Source organism: Dipodomys spectabilis, unplaced genomic scaffold (genome assembly GCF_019054845.1).
Source record: "Dipodomys spectabilis isolate Male_0828 unplaced genomic scaffold, ASM1905484v1 ptg000070l, whole genome shotgun sequence".
In the NCBI taxonomy this organism is placed as follows: Eukaryota; Metazoa; Chordata; class Mammalia; order Rodentia; family Heteromyidae; genus Dipodomys; species Dipodomys spectabilis.
Genome location: NW_024870747.1, coordinates 1,527,127 through 1,536,143, shown reverse-complemented (window position 1 = coordinate 1,536,143; position 9,017 = coordinate 1,527,127). Strand labels below are relative to the sequence as shown.

Genomic DNA, 9,017 nt, shown 5'->3' with positions numbered 1-9,017 from the left:
ACTTATGTAAAAACTACTATTAAGAAAAATATGAGGGGGCTGGGAATGTGGATTAGTGAGAGAGTGCTTGCCTAGCATGCAAGAAGCCCTGGGTACGATTCCTCAGTAGCACATACACAGAAAAGGCCAGAATTGGTGTTGTGGCTCAAATAGTAGAGTGCTACAGACAGTGCCCAGGCCTTAAGTTCAACCCAAGACCTGGCAAAGAGATACCTAGGTAGGTAGGTAGATAGATAGGAAGAAAGAAAGAAAGAAAGAAAGAAAGGAAGAAAGAAAGAAAGAAAGGAAGAAAGAAAGAAAGAAAGAAAGAAAGGAAGAAAGAAAGAAAGAAAGAAAGAAAGAAAGAAAGAAAGAAAGAAAAAGAAAGAAAGAAGAAAGAAAGAAAGAAAGAAAGAAAGAAAGAAAGAAAGAAAGAAAGAAAGAAAGAAAGAAAGAAAGAAAGAAAGAAAGAAAGAAAGAAAGAAAAAAAAAAAAAAAGAAAGATAGTTTAATCTTTGGATGTCAGGAGGAAAGAAGGGAACACTTCCCAGTTAGGAGACCTTTTGCAGTGTGCCTTCACATAACCACAGAGCAGGAAGACTGTCTCTTTCCCACTTCTCAGGCAACCAAGGGCCCCAGAGTCAAGAGGGCAGAGCTAGGTTCTAAATAATGTGCTTGGAGACAAAATAGAAACAGTCCTGCCTCTAGTTAGTCTGGGGATTTGCATTAATTATGTGGAGAATGAAAGAAGGAGAATGGACTGGCAGAGGTAGAAGGGTCTTCAAATCTGATAGATGGAGAGTCAAAAACCCACTCCCTAAGACCAGAGAGCAGGGTTTTTCTACTCTGTTCCTCCCCTCTCCCCCACTAAACTGGCTCTCTATTGGTAACCTAAAGGTAGCCTGAGTCTCCCTTCACATGAGAGAGGAAGGTTAATTAGTCATTGTTTGAAGAGGCCGAGTAAAGCCTGACCCTGGTGTAACTTTAACAAATGTTACAGGTTTTCCCCATTGCTGGTTGTGCCTGGAATAAATGAAGTGGTTTTGCAGCTCACTTAACTGCTGGGTGTGTACGTTCTGCCTCCTAATCCTGTAGGCCTGGTCTCTGCACCTAGCCTGGATTTTGAAACTGTTTTCTGTCCTTCAATAACAGAGTTACACTGGAGTTCTTCCTGCTAACAGAGCTAGGGCTCTGAATCCAGGATAGGTCAATAATGTTTCTTTCCTTCTTCTATAGCTCGAGTACTATAAGAACATTTAATGTGCAAGTAAATTCTCATCACCAAGGGAGACACACGAAGCGCTTGACTATCTGACCTTTCAGAAGTGCAAGTCATTTTGTCATAGATTTCCTGCCATGGCTGGCTTCACCCTGTGATCCTGAGACCTCAGCCTCCTGAGCTAGGGTGATGGGCATGAGCTACTTGTGCTCTGCTAGGTTCAGAACTGTAATGACATTGACAATACAAGTCAACTGCTTATCACAAAGGGCTTGTGGAGCATATTAAGCCTTTTAACCTTGGACCTTTAAGAACCCTGTAGGACACAATATTACAATGCTACAGTCTGAGAGGATGGGCATATGTATGTGCTACACTTGAACCTTGAGCTCTGAGTCCAATTCTGGTGTACATCAGTGTTCATCTTCCATAGAATGTTCTCGTAATTAGCAAATAGGAAAAGTATTTTAATTAACCCTCACTCTTTTTCCAGTTGTGTGTCTCGAACTCTAGCCTGGGCACTGACCCTGAGCCCTTCAGCTCAAGGTGAATACTCTAGCACTTAATCCAAAATGCCAGATGGGTTCTTTTGGTGGTTCACTGGAGATAAGAAACTAACAGGCTTTCCTTTGGACTGTGGTCTTCAGCTCTCAGCCTTCCGAGAAGCTATGGTTCCACTTATGAGCCACTGGCATCTGGCCTATGGTTTTAGACAGTCCTGGGCTTGATTTTAGGGCCTGGGTACTCTCTCTGAGCTTCTTTTTCTCAAGGCTAGCCACTTGAGCTACTCCATAGCTTCTGGCTTTTTCTGAGTATGTGGCATTGAGGATTCAAACCCTGGCATTCATGCATGCTGAGCAAGCACTTTACCACTAAGCCACATTTCTAGCCCCACCCTCACAATTTTATACCTCACTTGCCTATCCTCAAGAAAAGGCTTCTGAGTATAAATCATCTAAAGAAAACCCGATAGGAAGTTTCCAAAGATAAATAAGTCAAAGCTCATACTTGTGAGAGACTCTAATCATGTGAAGACTGTGACAAATGCTTCCATTTAATTATTTATTATGTTTCAACACTTAATAAAATATTAATGAGAATGAGTCAATGTCCTAAATTATTGGGTATAATTTTATAATAGATGTGCAAAATGTAATAAATATTATGTGTATAAAAATACTAAATACAGTAATCAATAAATAAATAAATCAAAGAAAAATAAAATACAAAATCATTCTTTTTCTGTGGGGGTCCGGTTGTGTGGCTTGAACTCTGGGCCTGGGTGCTGTTCCTTAGCTCTTCAACTCAAGGCTAGCACTCTACCACTTGAGCCACAGCGCCACTTCCGGATTTTTTCTTTTTGCTTATGTGGTGCTGAGGAATCGAACCCAGGGATTCAGGCATGCAAGGCAAGTGCTCTACCACTGATCCACCTGAATCATAATATGAAATTAACATACATATGTAAGTATATATATCACATATTACACATGTATAGAGATATTTTTCCATTTTAGGGCCTTCATTCAGGCCCTGGGAACTCTAGCCTGAATTTCTTTCCTCATGGACAGTGAGCTTCGCCTTCACCCATGATGCAAAATTGTTACCTGGACGGTGAGCTCAAATCCTAGCAATGGCAGAAATACTGGTCCCAGTTCCAAGACAGTGACTTAATTTTTTAATGGAAGCAGTTATGTTTATTCAGTTCCATACTGAACATTTTAAAAAGTGTAGAATTTTGTACAGCTATTCACTCAGAGATCCTTCCCTTTCCTCCAAAATGCTTCTCTGAGAACTACATTGTTTGTCTTTGTTCGTTTTTTATTGTAAAAATATTTTAAAGGAGCAAGGTAATGAGTAAATTTCATATTGAGCATTGTTACCTCCTCCTTTGTTTTCCCCCTACCATACCTTCCCTCCCATCTCCACAACTACCTCCCCCTGCTTAGGTCAGTGACTTAGTTTTCATTTTTGGTTGGCACAAGGTTTGAACTCAAGTAGTAGCAAATCTTCCCTCACATTGCTACAGATTTACCAAGACCCTGAGTTCAAATCACAGGCTAGGAAAGAAAACTAGCAGAAATTCCAAACTAGGTAGCTTTATTTTTTTAATTTAGTTAAATAATTATATTTTCTTTATTCTTTTTCTTTTTTTTTCTTTTGGCCAACCATGGGGCTTGAACTCAGGTCATGGAAACTCTGCCTCAGCTTAGATCTCTCTCGGCTTGGGTGCAGCCTCCAGAACCATAGCTGATCCTAAGATCCTAGGCCCAGGGGACTTTCTAGAAAAAAAAACTGGAAAGCAGAAAAAGTGGCAACCTTCAGGGGGCTGGGGTTTTATTATTTTTTTCTTTGCACAGTGACCATCCTGGGTTTGAATGACATGGCTGCAAAGTAGATATGACTTGCCATTGCTGATGGCTTGTGGGCTATCAGTGAATCCATAGGACAACCTGTGAACATAGGCCCTGGGTTCAAATCCCAGTCCTGACACCAATGGCAGGAGAACACAAGAGACTCATTCCTATGCATGGGAATATCCATTGAAAGAGTAGTTCATGCATCCGTCTAGTCTAAAATTGGATGCAATAGTCTTAGAATGCTGATTGATCTTAATGTATAATTTATTAAGCATTAAAAGAACAATATTCCTTCAATGGTGGTATAATAAATACCTAAGAGTTGGTAGGAACGTAGTAGGTGTCATTCAATCATAGATAGATGGCTCTGGCACTCTTTAACAATATATATTTCTTTGTATATCACCGTCTGCCTATCCATGTATCGCTGTTTTGGCCAAATCTCAGCACGTGGGAACCACTTAACAGCTTCATTGGCTAGGGGATCCCATCCTCAAACTCACCCATTCATGAATTGGGCCTGCTAGGCCCTGAGATCAGATCCTAGCACTGCCAGGCATGATGGAGAACACATACATCTAAAATCTAGATTCTATGTGATAGGATGTAAACAATGTAATAATTGGTATAAGTGTCATCAGAGTCAATAAAATAAGTAGTAAATAAATTAATAAAACAAGAAATAAAATGAATAAACGCACCAAACACAATATGGACTGAACATCTGAACGGAAGTATAAATCCTATCGTTAAGATGTATATAAAGAGTAACTTTTCCAGGACTGAGGCTTGAATTCAGTCCCCGTAGGAGGAGGGAATGGTGGGAGATCCTGAGATACTTGTTTCTGGACCTAGGAAGAGTCATGCCATGCGATCGATCTCATCCTTGAATGAGTAGTTTGTGCATGATGCGAGTAGGAAATGATACGCAAGACTCATGGGGTATAGATTATTTGTAAAGAGAGTTTATGAGGCATGACAATAATCATCACAGACATGAAATGAATGCATCAGAAAATACCCAAATATAGGTACACACAGATTGGATTCCATCACAAGTCACCATCAATCCTACTCTATACAAATATGTACTTATTTGCATTCTACCTTCTACTTATGAATGGATGACTATTGTGCTCCCCACTTTCCCCCCAGGGGGGCTCAAATTCAGGTACTGGAAACGCCTAGCTCCTTTGTCGCTCACAGGCTGTTGTGCTCATATGGACCCATTCACCAATTGGGCCTGCTAGGTCCCGAGTTCAGATCCCAGCCCTGCCAAAAGATTCATCTTGATGTAAGACGCCAATGGTTGCATATGTTTTCCTTTCCTGTGCAAGTCTTGGGTCTAAGCTAGGATGGAGAATGCATGGGCCACCCTGTGGTCATGGGAATAAGTTGTTATCCATGTCAGCGCAGTTATACCTGTCATTATATACATGAGAAAATACACAATAATCCATGAATAGCATACAAAATAAACACAATAAGTACACTCAATGCACGATGCAGTCCCCACACGGATGTGAATATACATCACATGTTTAAATGATGCATTGAGCACTATTTTGGCCTCCCTGTGGCTCGATCTCAGTTCCTGGGAAAAGCCCATCTCCTTAGTGGCTCAAAGTCTGGTGTGATCACATGGACCGATTGGGCAGTTGGGCCTCCTAGGCCCTGAGTTCGAAGCCCAGCAATGCCAAAAATTCACCCTGATGTGAGAAGCCAGTCATTGCACCTGTTTTCCTGTGCTGTGCAAATTCTGAGTATCAGCCAGCATGGAGAATATATAGGCAACTGATGTCAGCTTATATTTCCATAATTCATTCATCTGCAATAACAATTTGCAAGACTGGAGATGTGAAGCACTTAGACATGATTTTATTCTCCTTCATTTGGAAGATTAATCTTTAGTCAAAAGGAATGTTTAAAAATGGCCTAGAATTTATTCCTACCAGTTTTTATAAATGGCTTTGTACAATGGTATGTGATTATTTTACTTTACATAGGATAATTTTTTCTACTACCTATAAGTATTGGAAAAAGAAGAAAACTAAAATTTACTACTTAGAGGAATATGATAGAAATAGAAGACAGATTTTATGTTTGTCAAATCTCTCATCAGTACCCATATTCAAGACTTAAAGTCATATTTCTTACTATGTTACACAGATAGGGAAAATATATGATAAGGCAACACATGATAAGGCAACTATTAGTGACTTTAAAATGTACCTTCTTATGTGATGAAATTTACTTTATTAGCTAATATTTGGGTTTGAATTATAGGAGGCTGATCTATATAACACATTTCTGGAAGGCACCAACTGAACAACACAAATGGTGGGGGGTAGTATTTCTGCACTTTAATGAATGGTTGAACTTGTTTGGTATTAGTGCTGGGTACGTAAATCAACTCTATTGTAACTTGCTCCCTACACTTGAAAACCTTGTAATGTCACTATCATCTACTTGTCAAGTGTTATTTTGGTGAATATGATTTTTAAAAGTTTATTTGAAAAGGAATATACTTTCAGGAGATTAAATGTAGGTTACATTGGTTTGAGAATGACATTTTTATTCTACAGAACCAAGTTTTACTGAAGTACCAGTGTTTTGAAGCACTAAGGGTCTTCTCAATTAATGTTTTTCTAAATTATATTTGACCTCTAAATCAAGTTTTCCTAGTCTTGGTTGACCAATTATGATCTATCATTCCAGAAACTATTTTTTTGGCTGCACTGAAATCTTTTATTCATCATTAGGAGAAAGGTATTAAAAATAACCTTGTTCATTTGTGATTTTGTTCACTCATATGGGCTGGTCATCTGTAAATTGAAAGTTTGAATTACAGTACTTTCTCTCAGATTTTGTGATCTCATCTTTCATTTTAAGTTGCCTTGCATTTCACAATTGATTACTGCTAATTCTTGTAAGCAATTGGGGCCCTGAAATATTATAGGAAATGAGAAATTGAGATGAGTCTTTAATTATTTTCTGTTGGCATGTTGCATGGGCCTATGTGAGAAGTCATGCCCTTGTTATCTGATGATGCAGATAACTGGGACCTGTTATCCTAGGACCCGTGGGTCCTGCAGAAGAATAATAGCTTTTAGACATCATATCAGCAAAATTTGGGTATAATCAGTAAGAATGCTTCAGAAATATGGAGAAAAACACTTTGGGACCAGCAAGTTAAAACAATAAACAGAGCATCAGAATAAAATCCCTTATAGATTAGCAGAAAACAATACTGTTATTTTACCATGTGTATTCAGAACACCACGAACACTTAGAAGGTATCACAAGTTTATACTGAAGATATTGCATTGATACTTTTTATATTCTAATATATAGTCTAAACCTAATTATTTATATCCAATGTATTTATGGGAATAAATGTCAATATATTTGTCAAATTATCAATTCTAGTAAGATTCACTGTATGAAGTTTAAAATCAGCACATATAAATATAAAATATATAAGTACATATAATATAAAAATTGTTTTGCATTGTTGTGTTGTGTTTAGGGAATCAAAGGCAACTCTGTTTTAAAGTATTATTCCATTATCTGTACCTCAGTTTTTGGTAGAGTTAGACTTAAAGCTTTACCATTTGTAGATATGCAGCCTGGAGGCAAGAGGAAACACTTTGATTAAACATTACAAATTTAAGGCCTAATATCGAGGAGAAACACATGGACTTCTCCAGGAGCTATTGCAATATTTGGTGATAGAATGTCAGTAGTGTAAGTTCCTGCTTGGTTGGATGATAGACAGGTCAGGACAGTAGGTAATCATGCATATGAACAATTTTTTCACTTTCTTGGCTTTAGCTACTTTTGAAATGATATGTATAATAAACAATTATGTTTTGATAAAATACCTTCCATTCTGAACAATTCTGTCTGAACTGTTCATCTCTCTATGATCCCTTGTAACTAAGATTATTTTTGTTCCAGTAAGACAATCCATGCTGTCAGGGTAAGATATTCTGGTTGATCTGTTCCTACATGGAAGAAAGGTAAGGGTTCAGGGTCAACGTCTAGTGCATTGCGGTCCCTGGGTAAGGGTCACAAAATCACCAGGACACAGGGGATGCAGTGTGCAAACAGCAATTGCCACTGCATGCTGTGCTTTATTGTTAGTGGGTATTTAAAGACTAGCAAGCATAATCATTGCCAAGATTTGGTCAGAAAACATTCACACAAAAATTTTCCACAGATACATTTTTACTTAACCTATGAGAGAATGTCTAGGTATATTATTATCTAAACTATTTTAGAGCAAGCTCAAACCACTTCTCCAATCTCAGCAAAATGCTTGACCACCTGTTCATCTATGCTTAAGCAAGCAGAAGAGCCACTTCCTCAGCTCCCGTGAGTCTGTGACATGTTTTGAGATAGGGAGAGGGAACATTTTCCCTCTGTAGCCTGGCGTTCCAAGAGTTTTCCTAATCCCAAACACAGTCCTCAGATAATCCCGAGGCTGGAGCCTGCATCATTCTGCCCCCTGAACATAGACCCTGAGTCTTCACAGTTCAGGTAGACATTTGTCCCAGGAAGACCTCATTTGGGAAATTTTAACCTGCAGAAAGTTAGAAGTAGCTCTTAAGTAAGGCTTACTTTGAATCCATTAGCTCCACAAAGCTAACTAGGTTGATAAATAAGTACTTGAAAAGCCACCACCTTTGGACTTAGCTGTAAAGGCTTCAAAGTATGATCAAATTTAAAATGAAAATGACAAAATAGTCATTGACCAAAAAATTGTAAATGTGAGCAATCGACCAAACTATATAAGTTTTTTCCACTGTACACAGAAATTTAGAGAAATAAGATCAATAGCATTTTTAGGAACAATAAGGGTTCCTTGTTACAAATAGGCAACCATGGATATATGTCTGTATAAAGATTGTATCATTACGTACTTAAATTTAGAGGATAATACATGCTTCAGCAGCAGGTCTACCCAAATTACAACAATACAGAGATTAACATGGCACTTGGACAAGGAGGATATGAAAATTTGTGAAGTATTCCATATTTTTCATTCTTCTGATGCAAGAAATGAAAAACAGTTATTAAAAAGTTGATTACAAAAATACAAGTGTAACAATACATGTAATTCATAGAATTAAAGGTTAGTTTAACGTCAGTGTATTAAATTTTCTCCTTAGAAAGGCCTTTACATAACATAACCTTTACAAAACTTGAAATTAGATAATATTGCCATTTTATACCAAAGAAATAAAATAATATAAGAAACTACAAAAAAAAGGAGTCTTAAAATTCTTCTATATGGAATGCAATCTGCAAGGTCACATTTATTAATGAGTCTATACATTATATTACAATGTAGAATTCAAAGTATTATATCTAGGAGAGAATGATATAGATTATGGACATTACACAAACATAGATATACTTTTTTCAGAAAAGCACCCGGAATATCTTTAGTTTCT

At 37.8% G+C, this 9,017-nt stretch overlaps 1 pseudogene; it reads left to right on the top strand.

Annotated features, from left to right (window-relative positions):
* Window positions 1-8,503: 8,503 nt before the first annotated feature.
* On the top strand, window positions 8,504-8,603 carry LOC122109903 (annotated as a pseudogene).
* Window positions 8,604-9,017: the final 414 nt, after the last annotated feature.